Here is a 22,691-nt window from a genome sequence, read left to right as displayed (position 1 = left end):
TCATATCTTTTCAAAATATCTTTTCTAACTTCTTATCTTTTCAAAAATTGAATTTTAAATCTTTTTCAACTAACTAATTGACTTTTTGTTTGTTTTTTATCTTTTTCAAAAACCACCTAACAACCTCTCTCTCTCTCTCTCTAATTTTCGAAAATATCTCCCCTTTTTTCAAAATTATTTTTAATTAACTAATTGTTTTAAATTTTAATTTTAATTTTTGTTTCTTCTCTTAATTTTCGAAAATCACTAACCCTTTTTCAAAATTTATTTTCGAATTTCTCCTTCTCTCCTCCTCTTCTATTTATTTATTTATTTACTAACACTTCTCTTCATCTCAAAGAATCTGAACCTATCTTCACCCTTGTATTTGGATTCTTACCTTTTTCTTCTTCTATTCCCTTTTTCTTCTACTAACATAAAGGAATCTCTCTACTGTGGTAAAGAGGATCCCTATTATTATTTTCTGTTATTTTCTTTTTCATATGAGCAGGAGCAAGGACAAGAATATTCTTGTTAAAGCAGATCCTGAACCTGAAAGGACTCTGAAGAGAAAACTAAGAGAAGCTAAATTACAACAATCCAGAGACAACCTCACAGAAATTTTCGAAAAAGAAGAAGAAATGGCAGCCGAAAATAATAATACAAGGAGGATGCTTGGTGATTACACTACACCTACTTCCAAGTTTGATGGAAGAAGCATCTCAATCCCTACCATTGGAGCAAACAATTTTGAGCTGAAACCTCAACTGGTTGCTCTAATGCAACAGAACTGCAAGTTCCATGGACTTCAATCAGAAGATCCCTACCAGTTTTTAACCGAGTTCTTGCAGGTCTATGAGACTGTTAAGACTAATAGAGTAGACCCTGAAGTCTACAGGCTCATGCTTTTCCCTTTTGCTGTGAGAGACAGGGCTAGAACATGGTTGGACTCACAGCCTAAAGATAGCCTGGACTCCTGGGATAAGCTGGTCGCGGCCTTCTTGGCTAAGTTCTTTCCTCCTCAAAAGCTGAGCAAGCTTAGAGTGAATGTTCAGACCTTCAAACAAAAAGATGGTGAATCCCTCTATGAAGCTTGGGAAAGATACAAGCAGATGACCAAAAAATGTCCTTCTGACATGCTTTCAGAGTGGACTATTCTAGATATATTCTATTATGGTCTATCTGAGTTCTCTAAGATGTCAGTGGACCATTCTGAGGTGGATCCATTCATCTAAAGAAAACGCCTGCAGATGCTCAAGAACTCATTGACATGGTTGCAAATAACCAGTTCATGTACACTTCTGAGAGGAATTCTGTGAGTAATGGGACGCCTCAGAGGAAGGGAGTTCTTGAAATTGATGCTCTGAATGCCATATTGGCTTAGAACAAAATGTTAACTCAGCAAGTCAACATGATTTCTCAAAGTCTGAATGGATGGCAAAATGCATCCAACAGTACTAAAGAGGCATCTTCTAAAGAAGAAGCTTATGATCCTGAGAACCCTGCAATAGCAGAGGTAAATTATATGGGTGAACCTTATGGAAACACCTATAATTCGTCATGGAGAAATCATCCAAATTTTTCATGGAAGGATCAACAAAAGCCTCAACAAGGCTTTAATAATGGTGGAAGAAACAGGCTCAGCAATAACAAGCCTTTTCCATCATCTTCTCATCAACAGACAGAGAATTCTGAGCAGAGCACTTCTAACTTAGCAAACTTAGTATCTAATCTGTCTAAGGCCACTTTAAGTTTCATGAGTGAAACAAGGTCCTCCATCAGAAATTTGGAGGCACAAGTAGGCCAGCTGAGTAAGAAAGTCACTGAAACTCCTCCTAGTACTCTCCCAAGCAATACTGAAGAGAATCCAAAAAGAGAGTGCAAGGCCATAGACATAATCAATATGGCCGAACCTAGGGAGGAAGGAGAGGACGTGAATCCTAATGAGAAAGATCTCATGGGACATCTCTCAAGCAAGAAGGAGCTCCCTATTGAGGACCCAAAAGGATCTGAAGGTCATATAGAGACCATAGAGATCTCATTAAATCTCCTTTTACCATTCATGAGCTCTGAAGATTATTCTTCCTCTGAAGAGGAGGAAGATGTAAATGGAGAGCAAGTTGCTCAATATCTAGGAGCCATCATGAAGCTGAATGCCAAATTGTTTGGTAATGAGACTTGGGAAGGTGAACCTCCCTTGCTCATTAGTGAACTAGATACATGGGTTCAGCAAACTTTACCTCAAAAGAGACAAGATCCTGGTAAATTTTTAATACCCTGCACCATAGGCACCATGACCTTTGAGAAGGCTCTGTGTGACCTGGGATCAGGGATAAATCTTATGCCACTCTCTGTAATGGAGAAGCTGGGGATCATTGAGGTACAACATGCTATATTCTCATTACAAATGACAGACGGATCACAAAGATAAGATTATGGATTAGTAGAGGACGTGTTAGTGAAGGTTAAAGACCTTTACATCCTTGCTAATTTCATAATCTTAGACACTAGGAAGGAGGAGGATGAATGCATCATCCTTGGAAGACCTTTCCTAGCCACAGCAGGAGCTGTGATAGATGTTAACAGAGGAGAATTAGTCCTTCAATTGAATGGGAACTACCTTGTGTTTAAGACCCAAGGGTGTTCTTCTGTATACATGGAGAGGAAGCATGAAAAGCTTCTCTCAGTACAGAGTCAAACAAAGCCCCCACAATTAAACTCTAAGTTTGGTGTTGGGAGGCCACAGCCAAACTCTAAGTTTGATGTTGAATCCCCACATTCAAACTCTAAGTTTGGTGTTAGGAGTCTACAACATTGACCTGATCACCTTTGAGGCTCCATGAGAGCCCACTGTCAAGCTAGTGACATTAAGGTAGCGTTTGTTTTCGGGGGCAGACACGGAGATATGGACAACACTTGTTTAAAAAGTGTTTGGAAGCAGAGACATGGACAATGGACATATTGTCTCCGAGACAATTTTTTATACTTTTGTGTCCACTCTTTCACGAAGGACAATGATGGACACGAGATTTGGAAGAGTGGACACAGACAATTTTATAAATTTTATTTTCCTTTTTTTTTTCACTATTACCCCTTCTTATTTTTCTTATTGCGTTGTTTAGAAATACTTTTTTCTTCCTGTTCTTTCTCTATCTCTTTCTTTCCCAGGTACTCTCTCTTTTCTATCGAATTTTTTATTGGGGGTAGATAATTCTTTTCTTTTTATCGTTTTACTTCAATACCATTTTAACCTTATATTATATTATTTGATTTGTAATAAAAATAATAACAAAAATAATTAATCTTGAGACTTTTGAAATATAAATATTATCATAAGTAAAATTGATCTTTTAAAATGCAAAAAAATAATTTATAAATTGTAATTGATTTTATATAATTTAAAGAAAAATCAATTTTTTATAAAGAAAAATCAGCTTTTAGATAAAAAATTAGTTTTTTTAAATAAAAATAGATTTTTATATGCAAAAACTAATTGTTTTTTCATGTAAAAATGAATTTTTTTAAATTAATTTTTTATTTAAAATTAATTTGACTTATTAACTTAAACAAAATTTTTTATTAATCAAACTCAAATTTATTTTTTTTGTTAATCTTAACCATATGTATTCCTACATATTAATAATAAATTTTAAAATAAAATAATTATATTTATAAATTTTATTTTAATATAAATACTAATATATTTTTTTATTAAAATTTTTTACCTCTTCAAATATTTTTTTCAAGTTCCGTCTGTACTCCTACGTACTCTCATTTTTTATTAAATTAATTTGTATTGATGTAGAAAATTTGGAATCACAGGGTTATTTTAGTCTTGTCCATATGTATCCAAACATAATACTAGACATTACATTACATTAGTGTCTTGTCCATCGTATCCAAACACAATACACAAAAGATAATTTTTAGTGTCTCCGTCCTATTGTCTCTATTTCAGTGTCATGTTCTGTCCTGTCTCTAAAAACAAACGCAGCCTAAAGGAGCGCTTATTGGGAGGCAACCTAATTTTTATTTATCTAATTTTATTTTTATTTTATTGTTCTTTTATGTTTTATTAGGTTCATGATCATGTGGAGTCACAAAACAAATACTAAAATTAAAAACAGAGTCAAAAATAGCAGAAGAAATAGCACACCCTGGAGGAAGGGCTCACTGGCGTTTAAACACCAGTACGGAGCATCTGGCTGGCGTTCAACGCCAGAACAGAGCATGGATCTGGCGTTGAACACCAGAAACATGGAGCAATCTGGCGTTTAAACGCCAGGATTGTACACTGAGAAAAGCTGGCGTTCAACGCCAGAAACATGCTGCAGACTGGCGTTGAACGCCCAAAACAAGCATGGAACTGGCGTTTAACGCCAGAAACAAGCATCAATCTGGCGTTAAACACCAGGATTGTATGCAGAGGGCGTTTTACACGCCTCATTGGTGCAGGGATATAAATCCTTGACACCTCAGGATCTGTGGACCCCACAGGATCTCCACCTACCTCAACTCACCTTCTCTCTTCTTCACCAATCACCTCAATCTCTCTTCCCCATCACCTCTTCACCACTCACATCCATCCATCCTTTCCCACCCAATCCCACCCATATGGCCGAAACATACCCATCTCTCCCTCTCCTCCATATCTTCTTCTTCTTCCATTCTTTCTTCTTTTGCTCGAGGGCGAGCAATATTCTAAGTTTGGTGTGGTAAAAGTATAGCTTTTTTATTTTTCCATAACCATTGATGGCACATAAGGCCAGAAAAACCTCAAGAAAGAGGAAAAGAAAGGCAATTGCTTCCACCTCTGAGTCATGGGAGATGGAAAATTCATCTCAAGGGTCCAGAGCTCAGTAGTAAAGCATTTGACTGCACATCAAGAGAGCCACTCATGGACCTCAATAAGAGCATGAGGAATTCCCTCATCAAGAAATCCCTGAGATACCTTAGGGAATACATTTTCCTCCACACAATTATTGGGAGCAACTAAGGATAGGAGCACCAAAATCACTAGGGATCAAGCCACAAAGACAAGGAAGAGACATAAAGGAGCTCAAAGCACCATTGGTCCTTCAAGAAGGCGCCACCTTCACTAAGGTGGACTCATTCCTTAACTTCCTTGTTCTTAATTATCTGTTTTTCGATTTTATGCTATATGTTTGTCTATGTTTGTGTCTTTACTACATGATCATTAGTGTTTAGCAACTATGTCTTAAGGCTATGAATAATTTCATAAATCCTTCACCTCTCTTAAATGAAAAATGTTTTTAATACAAAAGAACAAGAAGTACATGAGTTTCGAATTTATCCTTGAATTTAGTTTAATTATATTGATGTGGTGACAATACTTTTTGTTTTCTGAATGAATGCTTAAACAGTGCATAATTTTGATCTTGTTGTTTATGGATGTTAAAATTGTTGGCTCTTGAAAGAATGATGAACAAAGAGAAATGTTATTGCTAATCTGAAAAATCATAAAATTGATTCTTGAAGCAAGAATCAAGCAGTGAAAGACAAAGCTTGCGAAAAAAAATTTGGCAAAAAAAAAAGAGAAAATAGAAAGAAAAAGAAAAGCAAGCAGAAAAAGCCAATAACCCTTAAAACCAAAAGGCAAGGGTGAAAAGGATCCAAGGCTTTGAGCATCAATGGATAGGAGGGCCCAATGAAATAAAATCCAGGCCTAAGCGGCTAATTCAAGCTGTCCCTAACCACGTGCTTGTGGCATGCAGGTCCAAGTGAAAAGCTTGAGACTGAGTGGTTAAAGTCGTGATCCAAAGCAAAAAGAGTGTGTTTAAGAGCTCTAGATACCTCTAACCGGGGACTTTAGCAAAGCTGAGTCCCAATCTGAAAAGGTTCACCCAGTCATGTGTCTGTGACATTTATGTATCCGGTGGTAATACTGGAAAACAAAGTGTTTAGGGCCACGACCAAGACTCATAAAAGTAGTTGTGTTCAAGAATCAACAAACTTAACTAGGAGAATCAATAACACTATCTGAAATTCTAAGTTCATAGAGATGCCAATCATTCTAAACTTCAAAGGAAAAAGTGAGATGCCAAAACTGTTCAGAAACAAAAAGCTACAAGTCCCGCTCATCTAATTTAGAACTAATATTCATTGATATTTTGGGATTTATAGTATATTCTCTTCTTTTTATCCTATTTGATTTTCAGTTGCTTGGGGAAAAGCAACAATTTAAGTTTGGTGTTGTGATGAGCGGATAATTTATACGCTTTTTGGCATTGTTTTTAGGTAGTTTTTAGTAAGATCTATCTACTTTTTTTCATTAGTTTTTATGCTAAATTCACAATTCTAGACTTTACTATGAGTTTGTGTGTTTTTCTGTGATTTCAGGTATTTTCTGGTTGGAATTGAGGGACCTGAGCAAAACTCTGATAAAAGGCTGACAAATGACTGCTGATGCTGTTGGATTATGACCTCCCTGTACTCGAAATGAATTTTCTAGAGCTACAGAACTCCAAATGGTGCGTTCTTAACGATGTTGGAAAGTAGACATCCAGAGCTTTCCAACAATATATAATAGTCTATATTTTATTCGAGATTAGACGATGCAAACTGGCGCTCAACGCCAGTTCCATGATGCATTCTGGAGTCAAACGCCAGAAACACGTCACGAACCAGAGTTGAACACCAAAAACACGTTACAACTTGGCGTCCAACTCCAAAAGAAGCCTCTGCATGTGTAAAGCTCAAGATCAGCCCAAGCGCACACCAAGTGGGCCCCGGAAGTGGATTTCTGCATCAATTACTTACTTCTGTAAACCCTAGTAGCTAGTCTAGTATAAATAGAACTTTTTACTATTGTACTAAGGGTCCTTCTCCCTATTTTCGAATTCATATCACATTTTGGGGGCTGGCCATTTGGCCATTCCTGGACCATCACTTATGTATTTTCAATAGTGGAGTTTCTACACACGATAGATTAAGTGTGTAGAGCTCTGCTGTACCTCGAGTTTTAATGCAATTACTACTATTTTCTATTCAATTCAGTTTATTCCTGTTCTAAGATATTCGTTACACTTCACCATGATGAATGTGATGATCTGTGACACTCATCATCATTCTCACCTATGAACGCGTGACTGACAATCACCTCCGTTCTACCTTAGACCGAGCACATATCTCTTAAATTCCTTAATCAGAATCTTTGTGGTATAAGCTAGAATTGATGGCGGCATTCATGAGAATCCGAAAAGTCTAAACCTTGTCTGTGGTATTCCGAGTAGGATTCAGGGATTAAATGACTGTGACAAGCTTCAAACTCGCGATTGTTGGGCGTGATGACAAACGCAAAAGAATCAATGGATTCTATTCCGACATGATCGAGAACCGACAGATGATTAGTCGTGCTGTGACAGAGCATTTGGACCATTTTCACTGAGAGGATGGGATGTAGCCATTGACAACGGTGATGCCCTACATACAGCTTGCCATGGAGAGGAGTAAGAAGGATTGGATGAAAGCAGCAGGAAAGCAGAGATTCAGAAGGAACACAGCATCTCCATACACTTATCTGAAATTTCTACCAATGATTTAGATAAGTATTTCTATCTCTATTTTATGTTTTATTTATTATTAATTTCGAAAACTCCATAACCATTTATTATCCGCCTAATTGAGATCTACAAGATGACCATAGCTTGCTTCATACCAACAATCTCCGTGGGATCGACCCTTACTCACGTAAGATTTATTACTTGGACGACCTAGTGCACTTGCTGGTTAGTTGTGCGAAGTTGTGAAGAAAGTGTTGAGTTAGTAGATGCGCATATCAAGTTGAATGATATTATTAGAGATCACAATTTCGTGCACCAGTGCCACATAAGCAAGGCCGTCGCTGAGTCACACCGAAATTCCATCGAAGGATCATTATGTTGCCCGGAGCGCAATCTAAAGGACATAAATAGTGCAATTACAATCTGGAGGACCACTATGGAGATCTAGTCAATTTTGTAGACTTTAATTGCCACGAATTGATTTATGGCACGTTTCAAGCCTTGTAGCTCCGATTATCACTCTCTTCAATTCCATGAGACAAAGGGATGATAATAGGATGAGTAGGGTCAAATTTTCGTACTATTTGATTTTTTGTTGGTTTCATTTTGTTTTACACTATTTTATTAATACAACTAAGTATTTTTTAAATTTATTTTTTAAATAATTTTTTATTATAATAATTTTAAAAAATAAAAATAAATACATTCAAATAAATTTAATGTCTTTTAATTTAAAATATAAATTTTAAAAAATAATTTGAGTAAAACTAAAATTCAACAACTTCAATTTTAAATCTTCTAAATCCTAACGCATCCCAAAACATCTCTTAAATATCTTAAAACACAGATTTCATTTTATTAAACCTTTTGCTCGTTAGTAAAATCTAGATCTGCAGCGCCTCACACTCCTCCTCAGTTGCCCCGCTTCTTCCTTATGCCACGCTCCTTCCATGCCCTGCGCTCCCTATCGCCCTGTGTTCTTCCTTGGCTGTGCTCCTCCTTCGAGTTGTGCTCTTCCATTGGTCCGCGATCTTTTTCCGTCTCGTACTCCTCCCATCTTTGTTGCACTCCGATCTTCTGCCGGAATTTAGATTTACAACGCACTCTTCGTCTTCACCGCCTCCTCTAATAAAAGATTCTATACGTTTTTGTTTGTATTTGAGGAAGAAATCTTCATTCTTGTAAGAATGACTTTGAAGCTATCATAACTAATTAATAAGCATAATAATTGCTATTTTCACATCCATCTTTTTATGATTTTGATAAATTTAGATGTGTTCATAAAATATTTAGCTTGTTATTTGTTATTTTAGATGTGTTTACTTAATTTTACCAATAAAATTTATATCTTATGTAATTTTTTGGATGTGTTTTAAAAATATTTTATTTATTCTTTATTATTTTGGATGAAACTTGATATAATTAAAAATTATACCATAAATCAAATCACTTTTTTCAAAAGACACCACTAAAAAATTATAAATAACACTTTCTGGCCTCTTAGTGGTAAAAGATTCTATCTTTTTAAATTTATGCTTCTGCTTATATTTGAGAGAGATACTTCATTATTGTAAGAATGATTTTTAAACTATCATAATTAAATAAATATAGTAATCCTAATTATTATCTATACGCTTGATAGTATCCATCTTTTTATGATTTTTGATAATGATGTATTTACAAAATATTTAATTTATTATTTGTTATTTTAAATGTGATGTATTTAGTGTTTACTTAAGTTTACTAAAAAAATTAGATTATATGTATTTTTGGATATGTTTTAAAAATATTTTATTAATTATTTATTATTTTAGATGTGTACCTAACAATATTTAATGGAATAAATAAATAAATAAATAAATTCTATAAAGCTAAGTACATATAAAAAGATAAAGGACTGTGTTTAATTAGTTTGGAGTATTTTTTTTCTAAAAAAATGAGTTTCTAACGTTTCAAGATAAAATAACTAACAAGAGTTTAATAGTGTAAAAAGTTTGAAAATAAGAAAAAAATAAGAGATATAAAAATTAAACTAAATCTCAATAGATACGGTTTTTTAAAAAATAAAAAAATTAATGATTAAAATATTATTATAATTAAATGATTAAATTTAAAGGTTGTTTAAAAAATGATATTTTAGAAGATGAATAGCATTTTTCTTATTTTATACAAAAGTTACTTTTAGGGGTGAACGGATCGGATCGGATATGGCGAAAATTTCGATCCAATCCGCACTAAGATCATCGGATCGAATCCAATATCTGCTGGTTTTAAGTTTAAATTCGATCCGATCCGATTCGCACATTTGCGGATCGAATTGGATATCGGATATATCTGCAAAATACAAAAATATTTTTAAAAGTTTATTTTTATTAAAAAATTATTAATAAAATTATTTTAACTACTCTTTTAAATATATTTTTCTTAAATATTAAAATAAAAATAATATAATATATATGATAATTATTAGTTGAAATAAAATATAAGAAGAATATTTATTTATTTATTTATAATCTACTTATATAAAATTCGCAATCTAATCCTATAAGTGTGCGGATCGGATCTGATCCGATCCAATAGCCTTGCAGATCGGATCCATATCCTCAATTTTCATATGATTCAAATAAATACCGCAAATATACGGATCAGATCCGATCCATGAACACCCTTAATTACTTTGTTATTATCTATGAGAAGTAAAATTTTGTATCCTAACTCCATTAGTCTATTTGTGGAATATCCACCTATACTCCTTCTAAAACTTATAAAATTTAGCATGTAAATTAAATTTTAAAATTCAAAAAATCATAAACACTATCTAAATTTTGCTACTTTTGTTTGGATTGCTACCTTGGATTTTGTTGGGTTTTGATGTTTCTGGTACTGCTTCGAGATGTTCCAGAGAGTTTTTGTATGAGTTTGTTTAACAATGTTAGCTTTTGTGCTTACATAATGATGAGTGAAAAACAGAAAGCTAACGAAAGAGTGAGTGTGATGAGAGAGAATTTTAATGAGGAGAAGCTGATATTAGAAAAACAGAGAGAATTGATAAATTTCAAAGAATTGAACAAGGCACATTTACGATTTTTGTGAATAATCTAACAGAAAAATCAAACATCTAATGGTTGTGGAAGGTGTTTAGTTTGGGATGACAAGTTATTGACATTTTTCTACATGAAAGGACAGTAAACACAAAAAAACAAATTTGCTTATGTGAGATATCTGTACAATGAGTTGCTTATTTAGTCCAATATGAATTAAAAATGAAAATTATCCATGTTTCACTTAACATAACAACATTATTATACAAAAAGATCGATTTAAAAAAGATATTGTTTAAAGAATAAGAACAAATAAATTTTTAACTAACTTAAATTTAGAGACAATTAGACCTCTGTCCATTTCTAAATCTGACACGTCAACATTTTTTATTTAGAGTTGACAGAAAAATACCCACACAGACTGGGCATTGTGTTACAAAAATAGAAAACATGGACCAAAGTGAATCGTTTTTATTTAAAGCGTCGTATTATCATTCTGAAAAATGAATAGGGACCAAATTAGTAATTATATGTAGAGGATCACTCACTCTACACCGTGCCGGGTAAGCTTAACTTCTTCCATCTCACTTTACAGAGATAAGCCTCAATGTAGTCCCTGAAATTGCACTTGAGCCTCATAGTAGTTCCTGAATTTAAAAGTTTCTCAGAGTCATCCCCGAACTTGCACTCCGGGACTCAAAGTGGTCCTTCCGGCAATTTCAGCACACGTGGCGCAACCGGAAAGCTTAGCTGGCAGCGTTGGTGACACGTGGGACTCACAATGGCTAGCTGATGTGGCAGAGTAAAATCTTCCGACTCAATTTGGTCCCTCAGGTGAAGTTAAAACCCTAATCCCCTTTTGAAGGCCACATTGTTCACTCTGATGTCTCCTCGTCGGTGCTGTGTTCTTCTGTTCTCCCTCTCTGAAAGTCGAAGGTTATGGCTAGCACGAGCAATGCAGCTGGGAGCTCGAACAACCCACGATCATTTGGAAGCATCATGAGGAGAATGAACAGAAAAAGAGAAGCTCGTTTGCCAGAATGGTGTGCCTGTGGGTCGAGACCGGTGCTGCGGTGGTCAGGGATAGATTCTAATCCAGGAAGCCCGTTCCTGGGTTGCCCGAACTACAATTGTAAGTATTATTGTTGTTGATTACTGTATTTATGGATATAAATTTTGCTGATTGAATTTTCTTTGAAGTGCAGACTGTGGGTAAGAAATGGTGTGGATTGTTTATGTGGGTTGATAAAGTTTTGGAAGATGTCATGCCATGTGATGATAGAACAAGACATTCAGTTGATGATGAAGAATGGAAGATGAAGATGGCTTGGAAATTTGGTAAATTAGAAGCTAAAATTAGGGTTCTAAAAATGGGGGAAATTTTGATGTTTGTGTTCATGCTGCTGATTGTAATTGGTGTTCTTGTATTAAAGCTGGATAGACAACAGGGTCAACTGTATCTAGCAAAAAACAAATGACATGCATGTTATATGCATTTCTTGTTCATGTACTTGTTCCTATCCTTTTGTTTGAAAGAAATAGATATGCATACTTTTGTTCCTGGACTTCTTTTCAATGAAATAGAAATGGACAGGATTTGAATTACTCTTAAGTCTGTAACAGAGGATAAGATATAAATAAAAGGCTGAAAAAACTCAATTCAATAAAGTCATAATTCATAATTCATATTGGTAATGTTTGATTCAAAAAAGGCATTATAGAGCCAAAACACCAAGTATATCAAAGTTGTTGACATATTGACCTGATAAAATTCAAATACTAAAATCCCCAACACTGGGACAATGTTTTAGGCATTGTAAACAACATCAGCAAAATAGATACAAAAAAACAGCCTGCTTTTCCTAAACATAATTATCCTAATCTTCATTTTTTGTGTCTGGGTGCCTTGAATCCAGGGTTGGCACAAACTTCATGAAATTTGCAAGCCTTGTAGCAGTTTCCTGTGATGGACATCTGAAAAAACTTCCTTAACTGCATTTATAAGGCCCTGTTTCAGATACCAAAGAAGGGGTCAGATAGTTATTTTCGAGCAGCAAATCTGTCCCTACAGTTATATAAGTGACATCAAAATAGTCTCTAGACTTGTTCAAGTGACATCAAACTAGTCCCTACATAGCACTGTTACAGAACATTATGCAGAACAAGATAAATGAATAATAATAGATTGACAGAACATTATGCAGCATATAATCAGTCCAGGATTAATTCTGCATATATAGACAGCAGCCTAGTGTATTATCATCATATAATCAGTCCAGGATTAATTAAGCATATATAATCAGCAATATGTGCCTTAAATCAAACTCACAAATAAATCACAAGGACAGGCACCAAACTTCACTCTCCGTGTAGTTCCCCACAAAACCCAAGACCAAGACCCTTTTTTTTCTTTTGCAACTGAGGAAAATATATATATACAACTACAACTTACTACCAACAAAAAAAGGCACACAGAAATAAAGAAAATCTGCCAAAATTTGGAGCTAAAATAATCACTAACAAGAGAGGTTAAAAAACAATAAAATAATATACAACACTGAAGGTGGAGATGAAACAAGAAAAACTATCTAGAAATAGTAATGGTAAATAGTAGTTAATGAAAGCTCATTAAATGGCATCTATTATCTTCATATCATAGCATTGATTCAGTCCTAATCTTCTACCATTTTCATCATCACTCTCACTCTCTCCTTTTCATTACTTGACAGTTGGCAACAAAAGCACCATTCCCTTGCTTTTCTACTTCTCCTTCTCCCTCTAATATTTCACTGTGCTATATTATCACTATATTCAAATTAACAATATAAGTTAAGTCTTCTATTATTTTGTGGTTTTCTTTTTCAAAATTTTTATTATAAAAGGTTATTGTGGACCGGGGTATTGAATAGAGTGCCTAATTTTGTTAGTTGTTAACTATTAAATTATATAATATTTCACCTTTATTTTGATCATGTTGCTAATGATTTGTGTCATGTGAACATAAGAAAGTGTGAAATCAAGAACATTATTTTGGTGTAACTAAGGATAGCAGTTCTCTAGACACTAACTTCAATTTTGGTGGATCAAACCATTCAAATTTACATACCCTTTTCCACAACTAATCCACTAGTCCAGACCAAATTCATCAAACAATTTGATTATTCCAATAGCTAAGTTAACTTCATTAGCAATTGCAAAACTTACTTTATATTACTCTAACTTATGTATGCAAGAATCTTTTATGATCACACACTCAGTTTAACTAAAAAGCATTACATATTACATTCAGTTTAACTAAACCAACCCAATACAAAGAAAGGCAATTAGGTAAATCAGTCAAATTCAGAATCCATTATCAGAGTTACAAAAAATTTTAACTCCCAAAAGATCTTTACTTCTACTGTGATCATGCAAACTCTGTTTAACAAATTCATTTATCAGAGTCATTGTCCTGAAACACATTAACAGTTTGAAAACTCCTCCACTAAAAGCAGTAAACCCTAACACATAAAGAACACGTTTTCATATCATCAAAACACAAGAAACACTCCTACTCTATAATTTTTTTGGCCAAACCACTATGAAAGTCAGTAGTGATCAAACCCTAGCACAGAGAACAGAACAAAGGCGTTCATACCCACCAATTACAATCGAAAAAAACGGCCTGAACTTTTGTGAATATTAGATTAACAACAATATCAAAAAACAGATGAACCACATTTTTTCATTTTTTGCTTACCTCTTTCAGAGAAACCAGGCTTCTCATGATTTTTTTTCATTTTTGGCAAACGAGCTTCTCTGTTTCTGTTCATTCTCCTCATGATGCTTCCAAACGATCGTGGGTTGTTCGAACTCCCAGCTGCATTGCTCGTACTAGCCATAACCTTCGGGCTTCAGAGAGGGAGAACAGAAGAACACAGCACCGATGAGGAGATAGCGGAGTGAACAATGTGGCCTTCAAAAAAGGGGATTAGGGTTTTAACTTCACCTGAGGGACCAAATTGAGTCGGAAGAGTTTACTCTGCCACATCAGTTAGAAATTGTGAGTCCCACGTGTCACCAACGCTGCCAGCTAAGCTTTTCGGTTGCGCCACGTGTGCTGAAATTGCCGGAAGGACCACTTTGAGTCCTGGAGTGCAAGTTTGGGGATGACTCTGAGGAACTTTTAAGTTCAGGAACTATTATGAGATTCGAGTGCAACTCCAAGGACTATATTAAAACTTATCTCCACTTTACATTAATTTATATCATATTATATATATCATATATGATTCTATGTTCTATAAATAGTATATGATGATATGATTAGAAAATAAGGTTATGTGCTTCCTCTTCGACTCCATAGTCCATACGCAACGCATACACAACACAACTGAGTGGTATTGAACCAATCATCATCAGCCCAAAACAACAATTAGAATATTTTTATTTATTTATTTTCGTCTCATGCCTTTCTCCGTTTATTCTAGAATAAGATGACTCGTCATTTTGTTAGGATAAGATTTCTTTTTTAAGATTTGTTTGTTTTGATTTGATGAGTTGTATAGTCCTTTTTTTCTTGTATATATTGAATCATCATAATCATTGAAAGAATATATACAATTCTTTCTCATACAACCTTGGCTTCTCTCATAATTAAGCAAAATTCTCATAATCAATTATAATTATGTCAAAATTGGTCACTATCTTTACCTTGTCTCTTCTTCTTAGCTTTGGCTTAATCTACGCCTCTCGCCCACACCTTGAATTTGATGCCGTGACGATGATCTCTTCATCATCCATGCATGAGGTACGTATGGTATATCTTACTCAATAATAATTAATTCTTATTAATTAACCTTTTCAAGTGTTCGATTAGTTTTCTTATTTGGTATATATATATATAGTCATGCGATGATGAGACATTATTGATAGTATATAATAATAATATTTATTGAGTAGTATATAATAATAATATTTATTTGTCTCTATTAAATTATTAAATTTAACCTCATAATAATTTTTTATTTAACTTTCGACACTTGATAGTAATTTGAGAATTTCATATTAGATGTCCATTATAATGATCAATTTTTAAATTTAAATAAGATTTGTGTTCTTTCTTAAAAATCGATTCGAAAGAATATTATCTATCCATTTGTGTTTCTTCTTTTAAAATTAGTTTTAGTTTTTTTTTTTTCATAATAACTACTCTAATTGAATGACCTTTTTTAACTATGAATATCATCAAGAGCTAATTGTATGAAAGTTGAGTTTTAAATAATTGTTTAACGATATATACAAAAAAAGACATTTTAATTATATATATTGTGAAGGTTTCAAAATATGAAATATAAAAAATTAAATTTTAAATTATATGTTATTATTTAAGTTACTATTTTAGTATTTTAATTGTAATTTGATATTTTGAAATATAATAATATTTTACAATAACAAAATATAATTATAACAATAATTATGGTACGTATACATAAAATAATCACTTGTACAAAATAAATCTTAAAATATAAATTTTGAAATATAAAATATATATTAAAAATAAGTTAAATGATATATACATTTATACACAAATTTATAGTAGATTATTTGATAGCTAATTTTTTATGTAAACATAATATTTTTATCATAAAAATTATTACAATGTTATATATATTTTACTTCCACTATCAAAATTTTCTGGATCCGTCACTATATGTATTATTTTATTTGAGGAATTAATATAATTTGGATGTGTGTGGAATGAAATTGAAGGATGTTAAGACACACAAAGAAGGAGATCAGTTGGATGATGAGAATTGTGAAGGAGAGAAATGTTTGATGAGAAGAACTCTAGCAGCTCATCTCAATTATATCTACACTCAGTATAAGCCCAGAAATTAAATCAATGCATATATGGTCCTTATCTATATAACAATACAATAATAATTTGTATATATAAATGATTCCTCATATATAATTATCATTATTATTATATGCATATATATGTAATATATACATACATGTAGCAAAATTCGAGAGACCGAAATTTTAAAATACTACTATATTATATTATGAGATCTAAAAAATTAAATTTCTTTTAGTATTTAATTAACAATTATTTGACAAAATCATTTAAGTAAAAAATAGGATTTATAAAGTGTAATAAATGAAATTAAATAGGATTAAGAAATATTAAAATAAAATAGGGTATATAAAGAAAAAATATTACAAACTAATAAATTGATTAAATTTTAAAATTTTAATGATGAAAATAATTTATATATACACTTTGAAAAATTAATAAATTAATTTGACTATATATAAGTTTATGACATATTAGATGATATATTAATTAATTATTTTTAGATGCATGGTATTAATGTGTTATATTATTATACTACGTTTTACTTAATTATCTAACTGACGAAAAAATCAATTTAATTTATGATTGTATTTTCAGGAACTAATAATGTAACTTTTAATCTTTAGGGGATTAATTTAAAAAATAAATATTTTTTAAGAGATAAATTTAAATATTAATCTTATATATATGTTATATATTCGAAAGGAAAAGGTATTTTTCTGCAATTATTGCTATTTTTTATTTAAATAGTAACATTCTATGCTATAGCTGATTTTATGATTTTTATTATCGTTACTCTTGAGTATTTAACATTTTAACTATTAAATTTAGATCTTGGCCCTTTTCAGTTTTTTTTTTCTCTCCTGCTTTTTTTTTTATTTTGTCAAAGATAAAGAAATTATGCTTTTTGAGTCTCTAAGCTCCCCGGATCCATCAGGATCTTCTTTATTAATGGCTCTCTGACCTGTACTGTGATGACTACGGGATCGTCCAGGTTGCGGCTAGTTGCCTTATAGTCCTTAGGGAGGATCGAGATCTCTGTTTGTCCTTGTTGACAGGTTGGGACGAGGTTGACCCTGTCATGGTCATCATAGCTCGGTACGACTTTTTTCTTGCCGAGTTTGTGCATCTTCCACCTGCAAAACCACCGAAAATACAATTTATTACTCTGCGAGGTGGGTTAACATCAGTGTCTACCTTTTTCCCTTTATCTCGGAAATTGTCAGTTGTTTTAGATTGCTGGTTGAGGTCTTCTGTGTTCTGCTTTCGTCCGCGACTGTCAATGTATTTAGCCAGTAATCCTTGGCGGGCTAGCTTTTTGAGGACATCATTTGCTATTACACAGTCATCTGTGGTGTGTCCGTATTTCTGATGGAAGGCACAGTATTTGGATTTGTCTACATATCACTGGTCCTGATATGTACCGGCCCTGTTTGGAGGTTTGATGAGTTTTGAATGCAGGATGTCTTTTATAATGTCCTCCCTATTTGTCCGTCCCTGTTTTGCTCGAATGCTTGTTTTGTCTTTCATCTTCTCTATTCAAGGTAGGCTTTTTCGCTCTTCGCAATGCTTGGAATTCCTCAATTTTGATTTGGGTTGTTGCTTTTTCTCGGAATTCAGCCAGAGTCTTCGGTTTTGCTATGACTATGGTCTCTTGAAATTTTCCTGGGCGAAGACCGCTCTTTAGGGCGTGAAGGTGGACTTTAAGGTTTAGGTTGGATATTTCATTGGTTGCTTCCGTGAACCTGGTCATGTAGTCTTTCAGGCTTTCATTCGGCCCTCGTTTGATAGTGCTCAGGTAGTCGGAATTGTGGACGTATATTTGGAATGCGGCAAAGTGATTGACGAACTGGTCGGCCAGCTCATCAAAATTGGAGATGGAACCTTTAGGGAGATTGGAGAACCAAATTAGGGCAGCTCCATCCAGAAAGGTTGGGAAAGTGTGGCACAAGATTGGGTCAGATTCTTTGTTCATGAACATCATAGTGTGAAATTTAGTGACGTGGACATTCGGGTCTCCTATTCCTTGGTAGCGTTTTAAAGTCGTTGGTAGGGTTAAGTTATTGGGCATTTCAAAGCTCATGACTTCCTTTGTGAAGGAGTTGGTTCTTTTGGTGGTTGTTTTTCGAGGGATTAGGTATAGTGTGTTTTGTCTCCGACGTGTGCTCATCGTTGTTGTCTTTATCTTCAACATTCTTGTGTTCTCCTCCCTTGCTATGGTCGTGCTGATTCTGGCGTAAGAGTTCAGTCATTCTCTGGTTCTTGGCCCTGAGGGCCTCATTGATCACTAGAAGTTCGGCCTGGTTAGTGTTCGAGGGAGCGTGGTTGTGCTCGTCTGCCATATGCTGCGGCCTGTAATAAAAGATTAGAAAATGTAGAGAATAAAGAGTTTTGGGTTTAGAAAAAGTCGAGGCCCCACGGTGGGCGCCAAATATTCTTGTGTAAATCTGGACGCTTCGAGGTATAGCTCGACTTGCGGGAGTTTGAACCGGCTTTCCTTAGAGCACAAAGTGTGGATCATCGTCTACATGCTGGGAAGGCAGCGTTGGGCACCTGCAAAGGGACGCCAATACTCAAGTAAGTAAGAGTGTAAAGTAATTCAGAGTAAGACTGAATGTATTGCGTACCTGTGGCCTAATAGCTCATTAGTATATATATTGAGTTGTTCTGAAGTTTGTTATTCGTATCAGGTTTGTTATTTATATCTCCGTTGCTATTTTGACGGAGTCATCTGTTAGTGCTTCGATAGTTGGGATTGTGGTGGTTTGGTTAGAAAAATTTACAGACGTTTGATTCCAAGCTTATTGAGTCAGGTCAGTTTTGGTAACAGATTAAGTTCAATACCACTCTATTGTGTTTTGTGTATGCATTGCGTATGGACTTTGGAGTCAAAGAGGAAGCACATAATCTTCTTTTTTTAATCATATCATCATATAGGGGTGTAATTTACCGGATCGGACCAAATATTATCACAGAACCGAACCGAATTTTACAACAACAGAAAGAAAAATCGAAAAGACCAGTTTTTTTGTTTTTTCCGAACTAAACCAATCGGTTCGGTTCAATTTTTGGTTGTCTTTGCAAAAATCGAACCGAACCGAAGAGTGAGGGTTTAGTAGCGTGTGTTTTTACTAAGTTGCTCTTTAACCTAGGTATAAAAGGGCCAATCACTCAATCAGCCACAAGCCCACAACGGCACAACCCTAGCTTTCTTCTTCTCCTTTCACGCGAACCCTAAACCTAGTCACCCACAAAACACTTCTATCTCCCATTCTTCCACGGTTCCACCTCCGACCTCCATGCTTGCGAGAAGGAGAGCCTGAGCGAGCCAGAGAGTGTTGTCCACTGATGCGGTATTTTACAACCCACAAACTTACCGGCAAGTGCACCGGATCGTACCAAGTAATACCTTACGTGAGTAAGGGTCGATCCCACGAGGATTGACGGACTAAGCAACAATGATTGATTGATTGGTTTAGTTAGGCAAGCAAAAAAGGGTATTGAGATATTCAAAAGGTTTAAATTCGAACTCATAATATAAAAAGGATAGACAAATAAATAAGTTGGGAATAAAATATGGAGAAAACTGTTAAGGCTTCAGAGTTATCTATTTTTCCGGATTAACTTTTCTTACTAACTGTTTTAATTATGTAAGATTTAATTTATGGCAAAGTGTATGTGACTAGACCCTAATTCCTTAGACCTTCCTAGTCTCCTCTAAAATTCATTAACTGCCAATTCCTTGGTCAATTAATTCCAATTAGAGGGTGATAATCAATTTTCTAGTTTATATGCCACAAAAACTTTACTTACCCAAGAAATAAAAGGATTATATGTCACGTATCCTGTTAAATTAAGATAATTAAAATTTAGGAGAAATTGTTTTCAAGCTGTTGTTCAAGTAAAGAGTTTTTCCAAGTTTTACAAGAACTCAATTAGAATATGGGTCATACTTCCGTTCCACCCATATTCATAAAATAAAGAGCAAAAATAATTCTTAAATATAAATCCAAAACATAAATTAAAATAGAAAAAAGCAATAAAATCAATCCATACAAATAGACAGAGCTCCTAACCTTAACAATGGAGGATTAGTTGCTCATGGAATGTTAGATGTAAATTTGTATAGAATTCCCTAATGGAATCCCCCTAATGTAATGTACCTAATAGAAGAGAAGTCTTCCCTTTTTATAACTAATCCTAATTAATTTAAAATCTAATATTTTAAATTAAGATAATATCTTTTCCTATTTTAAAATCAAATTTGAATTTAAATCAGAATTAACTAACTACTCCGCGTCTTGTAACGTGGGGGCCGCTTGGCTTCACTGGATCTGTGCCTAACTTGAGTGCTAAATGGGGCCCAGAAATCACCCCAGCGGTTTCTACGTTTTCTGCACGTGGCGCATGTCACGCGTACGCGTCAGTCACATGTACGCGTCACTGGTCTTCTTCGCAAGTCATGCGAACGCGTCGGTCATGCGTACGCGTCGCTGAGCAAATTTTCAAATCACGCGTACGCGTCAGTCACGCGCACGCGTCGCCGTGGATACCTCCAAATCACGCGCACGCGTTAGGCACGCGTGCGCGTCGCTTTTCGCCGCTATCTCCTTTGATTCTTGTGCTGTAGAAACTCCGTCAAATTCTGCCGAATGCTGCCTAAAATAAATAAAATTACCCAAAACTCAAAATAGCATCCATAGTGGCTAAAATATAATTAATTCTTAATTAAACTCAACAATTTAAGTACAAATTCACTAGGAAAATATAGACAAGATGCTCACGCATCACAACACCAAACTTAAACTGTTGCTTGTCCTCAAGCAACCAAAACTAATATAAGCTTATGATGTGAATTTGCATGAGAATGAGAATTCGATTAAGCTCATGTGGGATTTATAACTGTAATCCTGAATAGGTTTGGCATCTCACTCTCCTTTGAATCAGAAGGATGTTAATGTCATTCGGAATTAGAATCCGGATAATATTATGAATTCTCTGATCTTTTATATTTCAGTTTAATCCTTTAACACAGCAAAATTCACTTTAATTTATTTTTCTTTGGTGCTTTGCACCTTGAGCCTAGCCGTGACTTTAAATGTTTTGTCTCAAGGATTACTTGACACAAAAACACCACAAGCACTTAACTGGGGGACTCTCTTTGAGTCCTAATTTTTCTTTCAGTTACTCCCAGACAGTGGTGCTCAAAACCTTTGGCATACTCTGTTAAATGCACTTGGTCTCGACTCTAAGTGTTCTGTTTCAAGGATTACTTGACACAATCACACCACAAGCATGTGACTAGGGAAACAACTCTTTGAGCTTTTAATCATGTCTGACCTCCCTAGTCATTGATGCTCAGAGCCTTGGACCTTGCTTTTATTATTATTTATTTATTTATATAATGATTTTTTTTGCTGTTTCTTTTGCTTCAAGGATTACATTTTTGTTTATTTCAGAGAAGTCATAATAATTCTCTAAATTTCTGTTCCTTATACATCAACATCCCTTGATTCAAATTCAAACATGCACTGTTCATATCGTGCATTCAAAAATCACAGAAAATACCACCACATTTAAGTAAATAAGACTATTTTTAGAATTAAACTCAATTTCTCATGCAGTACATCACTTCTTTTTCTTTTCTTTTTGGATTCAAGTTCAGTGAGTGGTACATGAAACATCTTTTCAGCATAAAAAAGAAAACTAAACTAGTCCTCGGATTCTAACTAATAAAGGATCATACAACAAACAAAATAAAATAGCAGAAAATCAGAACATAACATAGAAAAAGAGGGGAGGAATAAAAATGAAAGGAACTCAACCACCTTAATTATCCTAGCGGTCACTTTATTCTTCAGGTTGTGCTCCTCCGTGAAGATGATTCGCCTCCCTTTTTTGACGATTGGATACCTATAAGCGTAGCGTCAACACCAAACTTAAAGGTTTGCTTGTCCTCAAGCAAAGAAGAACTGAAAATAGAAGATACAAATATTATGAGGAAAAAAATAAAAGGATAAAAGAATAAGAGAGAATTAGGATTGGGAGAGAGAGAAAGAAAACTGGGCGGCGCAAGCGACGCGTTCAAGTACTGCATGCGATCAATACCCTTTTTTGCTTGCCTAACTAAGCCAATCAATCAATCATTGTTGCTTAGTCCATCAATCCTTGTGGAATCGACCCTTACTCACGTAAGGTATTACTTGGTACGACCCGGTGCACTTGCCGGTAAGTTTGTGGGTTGTAAAATACCGCATCAAGTTTTTGGCGCTGTTGCCGGGGACCACTTGGCTTCACTGGATCTGC

The 22,691-nt window shown here is 34.4% G+C and overlaps 2 non-coding genes across 2 annotated transcripts; one reads left to right on the top strand and one right to left on the bottom strand.

Moving 5' to 3' along the window:
- Nucleotides 1–1,013: 1,013 nt before the first annotated feature.
- On the bottom strand, nucleotides 1,014–1,121 carry LOC112708630 (small nucleolar RNA R71). Its single transcript, XR_003156476.1, has one exon. It is a non-coding gene; the product is annotated as a small nucleolar RNA R71 (small nucleolar RNA).
- Nucleotides 1,122–14,851: 13,730 nt separating this feature from the next.
- On the top strand, nucleotides 14,852–16,354 carry LOC112706408 (uncharacterized). Its single transcript, XR_011864321.1, has 3 exons — nucleotides 14,852–14,922; nucleotides 15,254–15,332; nucleotides 16,295–16,354. It is a non-coding gene; the product is annotated as an uncharacterized protein (transcript).
- The last annotated feature ends 6,337 nt before the right edge of the window (nucleotides 16,355–22,691 follow it).

Source organism: Arachis hypogaea, chromosome 8 (assembly GCF_003086295.3).
Source record: "Arachis hypogaea cultivar Tifrunner chromosome 8, arahy.Tifrunner.gnm2.J5K5, whole genome shotgun sequence".
Taxonomy (NCBI): Eukaryota; Viridiplantae; Streptophyta; class Magnoliopsida; order Fabales; family Fabaceae; genus Arachis; species Arachis hypogaea.
This window is presented reverse-complemented; position numbering and strand designations above follow the sequence as displayed.